The following is a 12377-nucleotide window of genomic DNA, read 5'->3' on the forward strand; positions in this document are numbered from 1 at the left end:
TTGGAAATACTATTAAATGTGTTAATCCCAAAACGTTTGTAATTTGTTGAGGTATTGAACTATTGAAATTAGTAATATAATAATATGGTATAATAGCTATAGTAAAAATTACATCAGAAAAACAATTTCTGCTTGGTTGATTCGGTTTAATAAAGATATTCGACATTTAGGGATGCTTAGTATTAATCGGTCAAACTACAATAGGGATAAATCTTAACTGTATGTGTATACAGGGTATTCAGGGTAATTTTTTTTATCATGGGCTACTCAATATCTCGTGGGGTTTAATATGAAATTCAAATTTTCACATTTTTTTTTTGTTTTTACCTCCTCTGAACTTATTGTTAGTTTTTTTGATAGCAACTTTTGAAACTTAAATGGTAACGCATACACATGTTTTTTTTTTCAAATTTTCGGATTTCCATCACTAATATGTATTTCATTACAGAGTAACACAGCCCACGGTGGTTGTCTACAGACTGCAACGCGTCTTATGTTTTTATTTTTTTTTTTGCGTACTTAACACTCCTACAACAATAATTATATACACATGTACAACTACATAAAATGCTATAATATTATTATAATCCCGTGTAATAATATGTATGTATATTCGCCCGTAACGAGTCTTGACATTATTCTGGGTGGTCACACACACACACACAACACGGATCATTATTATGCTTGTATATGAAGTTAAGACCGGTGAAAATATCAAATGATGATAATAATAATGATAGTAACAAAAAATTAAAATAAATAATATATGAAAAGCGACCGCATATAGGGCAGCGTGGTCACCCGCTGCTATGGTGAACTACTACCGAATAAAATATAATATAATAATACGTATCATGTGGTCGCAAGTAAATTAGGTATATGAACCTTATTCGACCCGGTCCGGTATGTGTTCACCGGAAGCTTGGAAAATTAATAACGTTAGCGTGCATTATGTTTTTATTTTATTTTGTTTGAATTCTAATTTATCATAAATATATTAAAATATTATATAGGTAGCCGGTACAACATATTTTCATCGCGTCCGTAACTTACCGGTGTGTCCGTGACGTTTCTAATGACTTCAGACACGGTAGCCGCTCAATGTGTTTAAGTATAATAGTAGTAATAATATAAAGACGTGAACAAGCTCCCTCCCCCCTCCCCACAACCTTTGGGTAAACGTGCGCTCCATACAGAATCCGAGATCACGTGTAAAACGTCCAAAAATATCAAAATAAATCACTCGGTTCAATTTAGTCAAGTCTGCGGACATTCTACGCAGGGAAAATTAAGAAAGTGAATTAAACGTTATTATTATTTCAATATGAGTTTATCAGAATTCAGTCAGTATACAGACGGTCATGATTATACTAATGTTTTAGTAGCTGAGAAGATATTGTTTTTGTTCAATTTACCCACGATTTCTTGAAGCCGCTGAACCGACTTCTTGATGTAACGACTTTATAGATCAGGAATCGTACCTAAAAGGTATATTATAGAGATTGAAGTTAAATAAATTCAACTCTTCCATGTTTGTAAGAATGGAATATTATTGAGATATAGGATACTATCGATAAGCAACAGAGCAAAAAAATATACATCCTTTTCCTCTAGAAGAGGTGGACAATTTTTCCTTTTTTAGATGTAGTCTTAGAGCTTAAAGTTTGTAAAAATAAGACTGAATGTAGATCTAGAGGGGTTAATAACAAAATATACAAATTTCCCAAATTTTTAAAGTCTAACATTATTACTATAGAAAAGATATTGTGCAGTTAATTTTTTTGTGTTTTTTCATATATTGAATTTGTTTAGAGCTTGGCCAGTTTTGTTTTGATTAGGTAGTACTAGTTTTATGAGAGCTTAACTCACACACACAAATATATTTAAAAATGCAAAAGTGTTGTAATTTTGATTTTAACATAAGATTTTTTCAATAGTAGTGTACGCATAATTTTCAAGTGTGAAACGTTCAACTATATGATAATGTGTTTTTTTATGTGTGTGTGAACCGTTTTAGGCGATGGAACAGTGTTAGGTATATAGTAAACTATTCTTAATTTCTGATTGAAGCTGCGGTTTTACAGTAAATACAATATGTGGGCGGACTAATAACTGTTTGCGGTAAGGAATCGCCTAAGACCCGTCTGCGGTCAACGCACAAGCCGAAAACGTCTTATGTTGTGTGTCACTAATAACCGGAAAACACGTTGTACTTACTTTCAAATTAATCATAATACGACTCGCGTCCGTTTGTGACAAACGTGTATTTATAAACAGCGGTATTGTTGTGTTTTACATATTATGTTGCAATTATTAATTACAGCGGTAACGATACTGTGAAACAACATATACTTAATATTATAATAATTACTATACCTCTAGTTGTGTAAACAAAAGAACCTGCACACCACTAAGCATTAGCATATATTATAATAGTACTTAACTTTTCGTACGGACCCGGGTAAACATTCCTCAAGACGGTCATGAATTTACCGCTTTGATAGATATCTGAAGAAAAAAAAAAAGTTGATAACAAATCACAATATAATAGTTTTTATTAATTATCGGACTCGTTTTCGGATGTATTATTATTCCTATCGGTGTGTAATAGTAAAAAACACATTTTACCTTTTGGAAATCTAAAAATTAAAAACGAAAATAATTAACACATTTTATTGATGTTTCATTAGAAAATATGTATGTTGAAATTTGAGCGATTCCACAAAATAAGGTTGTACTTATTTCAACGTGAAATAACGGCCATTGTTTTACTTTGACCGTTGAAGTTCTGCGATATTATAGCGATTTAATTAAGTTGTAGGTACGTTTTGTTGTTTATCACTGAAGATTTATTTTGTATAAGTAGTATATATATATATATATATATGTATAAATATTTAATCGTGTTTTTATCGCAGACATTATAGGCGTATGGCACGTAAGCCTTTGCACCTGTACAGGTATTATATATAGCGTATACCTGTACCCGCAGAGTTGGAATATATTATTGGCGGAGTGTATTATGTTATTGCGACGGCAACTCTAGGTAAAACAAATAGTGATAATAATGAAAAAATAAATAAAACATCAGACAGATACTTGGAGGTTTCCATAAAACACCCGGCGGCTCATCGGCGCTGTCGATCTTCAGCCTACAGACCAACAGTGTTATCGGAAACAATTCCCCCAAGACCTGAGACAAGACCAATGCCTTAAGATCCTCGTCTCGACCACGGTATAACGACGACGATGATTATTGTTATTATTTTAAATACCGTCGCTAATCTAGATCGGTAGTTATAAATATATACTATGTATATTAAACACCAACGGCCATCGTGTATTGATTTTTTTTTCTATTAATTGTTTTCTATTCTGTACGGTGTACAGCCCAAGTATAGCACCAGATTCCTTATAATAAATCAGCTCATGATATCCGTGCACGCTGTATTGTATGTAGTATAAGCCCACGTCGACCACGTTCCTCTGTATGGTTTACGGATTTACCTGGTTTCTAAACATTTCATATAAATTTGAAATCGCTTACTATATAATATTTTTTTTCTTTATAATCTATTTACAATAGCTGCGAGTATGTTTCCAAGTTAAAGATTATAAGCAATTAAGATGGCCATGATAGTGTATGTATGTATGGTAAACGGAAGCGTTTCTAATTCAAGTTGAAGCTCATTCACTAAAGGTCAGCATCGATAGTCTGCAATATTGATTTTTTATTTGTAATAATTTGTATATAGTTATAAATTGCTAAACCGACTGGCGTTCGTGATTTTAGTCGTGCGAAAGTCAAATTTACACACATAAGTCTGATGATTGAAAACGTATACAAATTATTAATCTTTATATTTGATAACAAAAACAAAAAAGTTTCAAACAGTAAATAAAAATGTGAAAAAATACATAAATAAGGATAGGTTTGAACGTAACAGATGGACATAATAATAAAATAATTATTTTCTTAAACTAATCATGGTCAAGCCAATAATATTAGAGGGGAAGGGACTACCTAAATGCATTGTATAATTTACATAAATATGACATTTGATAATACCTTGTACACGTGTGTATCCCACATAATTTGCAATCAGCGTTCAGTTGACAATTATTGCTTGTATGTACAACTAGAATTTAATAATGGTATTTACACTTAAATTGATTTGCATTAATATTTTAATATAATGTACATATTATGCCTAATCGCGAGTAACGCGTATCGTCAACCGCCATTATACAGCTGTGTCATAACGGGGAGACCGTAAGATCTTGAAAATCCTTAAACATTTGTTGCTTATTTTTTATTCTTTTATTCACTTTGAACGTCTTGAAGATTCAGCGTAACAAATCGGATCATATGTTAACTTTACACATAACGAAGTAAATAATAGCAGTCGGTGTTATATAATAATGAATGTCGCACAGTATACACGGTGATTACACGATAAGGCAATGCACACCAAGCTGCAGCAGGTAGGTGTATAATCCATTTTAATTTATTACATTTTTTAAATTTATCGATAGACAGTGGTACCTAACTCGAAAGGGCTTAATTATATATGATAAAAAACGGAAATCGGTAAACGTCGGTAGGTAGGTACACATTTACATTTTTAGCCGTCGTTGGCACCTGATAAAGTAGCTGCAGTTTTTTGTCAGCGTTCTCACTCTCATTTTTTGAGTCGATGAGCTACCAGCGAATTTCGACAAATCCTGAGAGACTAGTACTGTTCAACCGGTGACATGAAACCGTTGGGCCTTCAAGGCTTGCTACCTACAGGATGATGATGTACATTTTAAATTATACGTACAGAATTAGTAATTATAGTTTTAAATTGTTTGAATAATTAAGCAAAAGTTTGGGCGACGGAATAGAGTGCATATCAAATATACTATGGTGTACCTAAAATTCTAAAATAAGTTGTGAATACAAATATATATTCTAAAATCTTATCCTACGTTTTTGTTTTCAAAATATACAATTTACATTCAGCGGTAGCAATGGCTAGGTATAATGTAGACGGTATAATGCATGTGCGAGATAAGATGCGAGACGATACGGCTTAAGTTGTATTTGCCAAAAAAAAAAAAAACACAATGTATGCACATTTCATTAATTGCTCGCCAACGCGTTGATGGTTTATACTTATTTTTAATCGCTGTTTCCATGTTCTCGCCTCCGCCTCGAAGCCATAATATACAGACAAAATGAGCTGTTGTACTGCACATTGCACATATTATTATAATAATTATGCAACAACCAGAAATGTGTCTGGACTGGCATAGAATAATTATTCACTATGGTAATAATAATTATTATTCTAATAAACTGGCCGCTGTTTTTTGATGGTGGTCCTGGTCATCCTGGTACACTGTATATATTTTTTGTTATTAATTTATATATGTATGTCTGTTGTTGATAGTGTAGGAAATTAGCAGCCCATAAATTCGCGACAAAACGTTCTACTTGGTTATGATCTATCTGATGTTGTCCCATTAAGACCTTCGTCTCGGTCAGACTAGAAGACAACTAGGTTAGTGTTGATGTTTAAAAAGAAATTATCGTTTATTTGTGCAATACCGCCTGGCGATTTTTGGCACTGCACACAATATACCGGATTGTTTTTTATAGCTGGCAATACATATATATATATATATATATATATTATTATACAGCACACTTTGGGCATAATCTGACGGTGGCGATCTGGAACGGGATACCGTGTACAAGTCGCGGTGCACGGGAAGTAATAATTATTATTCATTACAAAAAAAAAAAAAACCCCATTGAAAATAAATTGGTCGACTCGGTAGACGAATAATAATAATACACGTCTTACGAATACACAACAAAGATCAACGCGAAATTATCATAAACACACACGTGTTACCGAACATCGACTTAGACTTAACTCGGTTAACGTGGGTTGTTGTACACCGGTGTCGCAGATAGATTTATTTTCCTTCGGCCAATTATGTGTATAAACCAATCAATTACGTCATTAACTCACTATTAATACAAACACCGTCGACCAGCATGCTTACTAACAATCGCGCATTTGTTTTTTTTTAAATTTTTTCTCACACTTCCGTCCGACTCCTTATTCTTTTAAATATATACAAATAATATATATACAAATATATGTATATATAATCTTGTGCAACGACCACTCGGCGTTTACTTAAATTTGCATTTTATGTAATGTAGGTACGCGTACAACGCGCGACACTTAACCTATACAGTAGTGCACTTGACACTTTTTTTACACCGCCGGTCATACGCTTCCAAGCAAAAATTAAATCTTGAAGATAATCTTTGTGTATCTGGTCGCTCGTTCGAAGATGGTAGTTTACATAATATATATTACAAAAATAATGCAGCATTTGGTCCAAATCTCCTCTCTCGCGAGACATAATACAGTAGTTAATGTGCAATATTCATTTAAATGGAAACACTTATCACTTCCTTGACATAATACATAGTTGATCCAACTAAAATTATGGTTAGGGACACAGTTATGGGACACAATACATTTTTAGTTAAAGTAACGGTACATGTAGTTGGTCCAACTTTGTATTTAGTTATTTCAACTAGAAATTTATTGTGTCTATATTAACCATACATTTGGTTGGACCAACTATGCATTTTTTTTGTGAATGCAAAATTCGCTGGACAATTCTATCAATCAGTGTTATACACACGGCCAAGTTTGACGATGGTATCAATTAATATTAAAGGTCTAAAACCGAAAAAAATGCGGTGGCTGAATGGGTGGCAAACCAAAGTAAGAATCAAAACCAAATCAAAAGCGTTCATCACAAGTCGTTAGTCGTTTCATTCATGAGTCTGCCGCAATACAATATAATATGTTTGCTATGCGAAAGATTGATTTACGATAATTTCTAATGGAACTGGATCGTTTTCTATACCAGCCGCACAGTATCTGATATACTTCTACAGTATTATGGTATGTACATATATAATAATGTTGTAGTTACAAAAAGAATACACACTTGATTTGTGGGGCTTAGTGTGTGTGTGTGTGTGTGTGTGTGCAGCAAAGTACATAAAAGCGGAGGTCTGCACGTTTACACAATATTATTGTAGTACCTGAGTCGTATGGACTTACTCCAGTGCATATATAAGTCACGAAAAACGATCATGTCCTGTGTCCAGACGAAATGACTAGGAAACGCGTGCGCATGTAAAACGTGTAAAAGGTACATAATAATAATAATATACGATTTATACAAAGCGTCACGGGCATATGTAATTGTACTTGTACTTTGACATGAAATTATATTTCAAGCGAACGTTATCGACTTCGAACACAGTAAAATAATAATTAATATATATCCCATCGTATTGAGCAAAAGTTATTAAAAAATGAAGAAAAAAAACAGTAATATAAAATGTACATGATTTAAGGTACTATACAAGACCCTGTGACCTTTTGGCAAAACTTCTATAGCTCATAATTCATATAATTTTATATTTTCTTTATTTCCAAATTCTCTTCTCCATTAACGTTCAAAGCGTCGAGGCAACCTTTTTACAGGTCGACAGTTCTTGATACAAGTATGTTTTGATATTTTTTTTCACTCGCAAGATGAAAAATAATGAAGTTGAACATATGTCTTCCAAACTTGTACTAAACCAACAGCTGTCAAGACATGATTTTTTTTAAGGTTTTATTAATATTATATATGTAGCATTGTTGCTACGTTGTTCGCGTCTCGAATATAAATTGATGTCATTCACAAAAAAAAAATTTGGTCATATAAAAAACCCGTCCAAATTCATGCCGTTTCGACAGTTTTTTATTACATTATATTTTTTATTTGTATTACTAATTCGCAAACGCCAAATTTCGTTGGTTATCTTTTTTTTATTTATTTTTTTGCTCCTCTAACGGCCGATGTCCAACGAATGATAATATAATATTATGTTAAATGATTGTAAAATGTCAAGTGGTCGTTGAAAAAAAAATCCAAACTAAAACAAACATATACCGTATTAAAACGCCGTTATATTAGTCATTGCTTTCACGTATATACACCACCGTGTACATGTCATCTTATTAATACATGTATTGTCAAAGATTCTGATGATGCAATGTACAGTGTGTACACATGTATCTTACGCGGTAACGACAAGTAGTCTATGTGTGTGTTGGTGTGTATGATGGTATTATGGAAAAAACAGTACAGTTTTAATTGTCAGTTGCCTGTACGCCTCCGCTTTACATACAAATACAGTGACTGCAAATGACGAGGGAATCGTTTACACCGATTTGACGTCTTCATCGGTTGTAAAAGATTTAGCCGGTTTCAAGTTGTGTTTTTGTGCCATTAATGGATTACTTGCGTTACATGTATAATATATAAAAAAAATCTTTAAAATTATTGTAAGAAAATACGTTATTGCATATAATTATTATGCGGTACACACAAGTCGCCGGATACGCTGTTGGGTTAATCAATTTACGCCTGTCTGGATCTTGTAGAATAACAATTTTATAATATGTATAGTACATATTATAGAGTTCAACGCATGACATAATGTTATGTTCAAGCACTAGCGTTGTCTCGGTACGGACATACATTGTGTAAAGCTTCTAATGTACGCTTTAAACGGTAGGGTATTGTTTTTTATTTTATTTTTTTCAATTCCTTTGTAGACAATATTATTAAGGACTCCCGAATTCGAGAGCTATACTCGAATTCGACGATTGTACTAAAGTACATCAAACCCGGAGTACAGCGCGAAGAAGGGCTTGGACCTCCGCGATGATACATTTATCTGGTCATATCAAATAATATATTGTAACGGCGTCTTACACTTAAGACCATTGAGATTCATATTAATTGTATCGACGGTTAGGTCGACGGTTAAATCACATTTAAGGACTCTGAAATCATACACAACGGCGTTTTTTTTTTTTATAGTCAATGGTTTATGAAGCGTTCAAGGTTCAGTATTTTAGATAATGTCATCGAATATAATATTGTTTACACCGAAGGAATTCTACTCTTTACACGCTGACAGTCCCAGCCGTGGTGACATGTGTTACATCAGACTTAAAGAAATAGTTCAATGTGTGTATTATGCCGATAAACAACTATTTCATTTATTATTCGCTCGATACGTTAATTGAATAGAAACCGTGTGAAGTGCGACACTATACGGAGTTGAATATACATTTTTTTTTTACCACTCGGTCGGATTAAGGACGGACAGCGAATGACACAACAGCTTTTCTCGAGAAATGCAAACAGAATTCTAATATAGTGCTAACGAGCCTTGCTGACAAATAAAAACGACATTTATAGAGAAAGTTAAAGTCAAAAAAATTGATAAATGGACCTGAAAAATATTGATTTTTACTTAAAGTGTTGTTTTGCTACATGAAAAAATAATTATTGTATTTAATAGTCGATTTAATCCAAATACTTCTATAACATATTGAACACCATAACAATAGTTTTACATCTACCTTATGAGCATACTATATGGTATCGGATACAATTATTTTAGTGTAAAACTTGTACAAAAATAAGGTTTTGTTAAATTATGGCCATTATATTTTGATGTGCTACAAGGTTGTTCCACCTCTTTATCTGTACTCTGGTGAGTTCATGCATAAGCCACTTAAGTCGTGATAACTATAAGCTGTTAACTATTAAGCTATGAGACGAGTGTTGAACAAATGTATTCCTTTTTTTTTTTTTTCGAATTATTGTTCTGACAATTATTATTATTATACATTCGGCTACAACGCATGGTCGGAGATATCCGTTGAATTAATAAAGTCTTAAATAATATATTCGCTTCGAATATTATTTATAACGTTGTCGGCGGTGCTTTTATACACTGATATATTATCGAGGCGGTAAAAAAGAAACGGTTACACGCGCTTGTCGGTTTCTGTTTTAAGGCATGAAGCCCTCAGGCCTACAGCCACCGACCCTCCCCCCTGAAAAACAAGCTACCACGTCGGGTCGAATAGAAAGCACCTTCGGCCGGCATAAATCGGATAGGAAGCTAATATATATAATGATATTTAGAATGGGTAATGAGATATCACCGAATGTGTTCTGACAACTGGTAGGTATCATTTGCGGTGTAGGTATGTGTGTGTACCACTAACATTATATTATTGTTCGTGTAAATGCATTTTTCGCCAGTAGCCATCTTCTTTTGATTGTACGGCCCGGTCGTGTTGTGTGGATCGCTCACGACTTATCCATATATTAGTTATTACTATTATCAAAATATTAATATCCTATTTGCCACCGCCTGTATATTATACTGGACGATCTATCAGGATGTAAGACGCTCGTTTTCTCGAAAAATATAGTTGTAGGTACATAAATTATTTACTATATTTTTCAATACTCAGAAAATGTCTAATCTTCATCCCTCGTAAGGTAAGTATGGACTTGGTGCTAAACATGTAACCAACTGAAAATGAGTGTCTTACATCGGATGGATCGCACTGTATATGGCGGCAGTATCCGTCTTGTGTGTATGTTTATTTTCCTGCTTAGTGGGCGCATAAGTTTGTTCGTGACGAATGGTCGAATAAAGACTTACCGGTTCGTCATACGATCATATTTTTATAATTATATTGTAATTTTTTTTTTGGAAAAACCTCAAAGGGCCCGACAATGCAAATCGGATCTCGTTAACATGGACTGTCGTTCGGCCGTGACCTTCCCCTCTCGACCGAACCCGTGTCTCTCGAAAAAAACGACTACTTAATAGCATATATAATATTAGGATGCGATCCCCAAGCACGGTAGTCGTCTTGTAAACGTTGTATCTACATATTATGTCATCCGTGTATATTAAGTCCTGATTAAATCCTTATCTTCACGTCTGATTCCATTAGTTCCGCCGTACGCTGACTATTTACACAACCGGATAATATTATAATATGTATAGATACACGGGCAATTGCCCGGAGATCGTGTGTAATCTCATTGATTGTCTTTAATGGGGTTTTTTTTTTTTTTTTTAAATGCACGGAGCACACTGCAATCGTGAAGATTGCGTTTCTCGACGGTGAAAATATTATAATGTTCAACGGGCATTACTATGTGTTGTACTTTTAAGATTTTCCGGTCGATTAGTTTTTTTTATTAATACAACTTTGGTATGTACCTACTATAATATAGTGCCTACCTACCAGGAACCGATACCGTCACATCAGATTACTACTTTTCAGAAACTTTTCAATCGAAAGTCTTTTGATAATCCGATGTATGTGTATATACATAAATTGAATAATATTGCAATTTTATAGAGTGCAACTTTACTGAATAATGTATGTGTTTACCTTGGAAAACTAGTCTTCTAGCGTTACACGCCTTACGTGCCATTAACCCAAGCCGGGATGACTAAATCAGTGGTTTTTATTTTTTATCTTATTTTTCTTAAACATGCAAATTAATAATTGAAACAAGAAGAAAGTTGGCGCCAGACGTGTAATTTATAACCAGCAGTTCCGCCCACGTAGGCTCGCGTTGGCTGCGTATGATAATACATAGATTGGGAGAAATAAAAAAAATAATAAAATTCTGTCTATTTCCTACATTACATGTATGTATTCAATCATTTAATCGGAATTCGCGGTAATTTTTCTAAAACGCACATTACAGTCGCGACCACACACAATTTTCCCGTCATACTTTATTAAAAGCCGATTAAATTGAACAGACAATTTTTTTTTTTTACCTAGACCTGCGTTCAAATAATAATGACAACAAATTACACGGTTCGCTGTACCGGCTAAAGATTGCTCTACAAGAGTGGGAATGACAAAATACAGAATTACAAAATAGCTATAGATGCTACAGTTTTTCAGTCTTGAACAAATGTAACTTTAATAAACAAAGGTCTCAAGATATACGGATATATGTTTATTTGTAGTGATTAATATCTTAGTAAAATTCCTACTAAAATAAATATTATGTAAATGATACAAATTACAATATACATCTAGTAGTTATATATATATATATATATGCAATGATGGCTTCATTAATGATCTTTAATAGGATGTCTTTCCAACAGTTAATACAGTAGAAGAAAAGTAGTTCAAAACGGAACAATCGACGAAATTCGAAAAAGCCGAAAATGTTTAAACTTTTAAAGTTAATAATTTTTTTCATTCTGTTTTTACTTTTCAATTACTTTTGCAGCAATTATTTTTAATTTAGACTCATATTTCTTACAAATTACTTGTAAACTGACTATTGAATAGACTTTAAATTTTAAAAAAATAGGCATCGACTTCAACGGCCATTGTCCAAAATAGGACTGTTACAAATTTAATTTTGAATAAAATATCAAGGGAAAT

Source organism: Adelges cooleyi, unplaced genomic scaffold (genome assembly GCF_023614345.1).
Source record: "Adelges cooleyi isolate 19-005CV unplaced genomic scaffold, UGA_ACOO_1.1 ACOO_flye_CR_arks_rails_tigmint_CR_PRNA_9, whole genome shotgun sequence".
In the NCBI taxonomy this organism is placed as follows: Eukaryota; Metazoa; Arthropoda; class Insecta; order Hemiptera; family Adelgidae; genus Adelges; species Adelges cooleyi.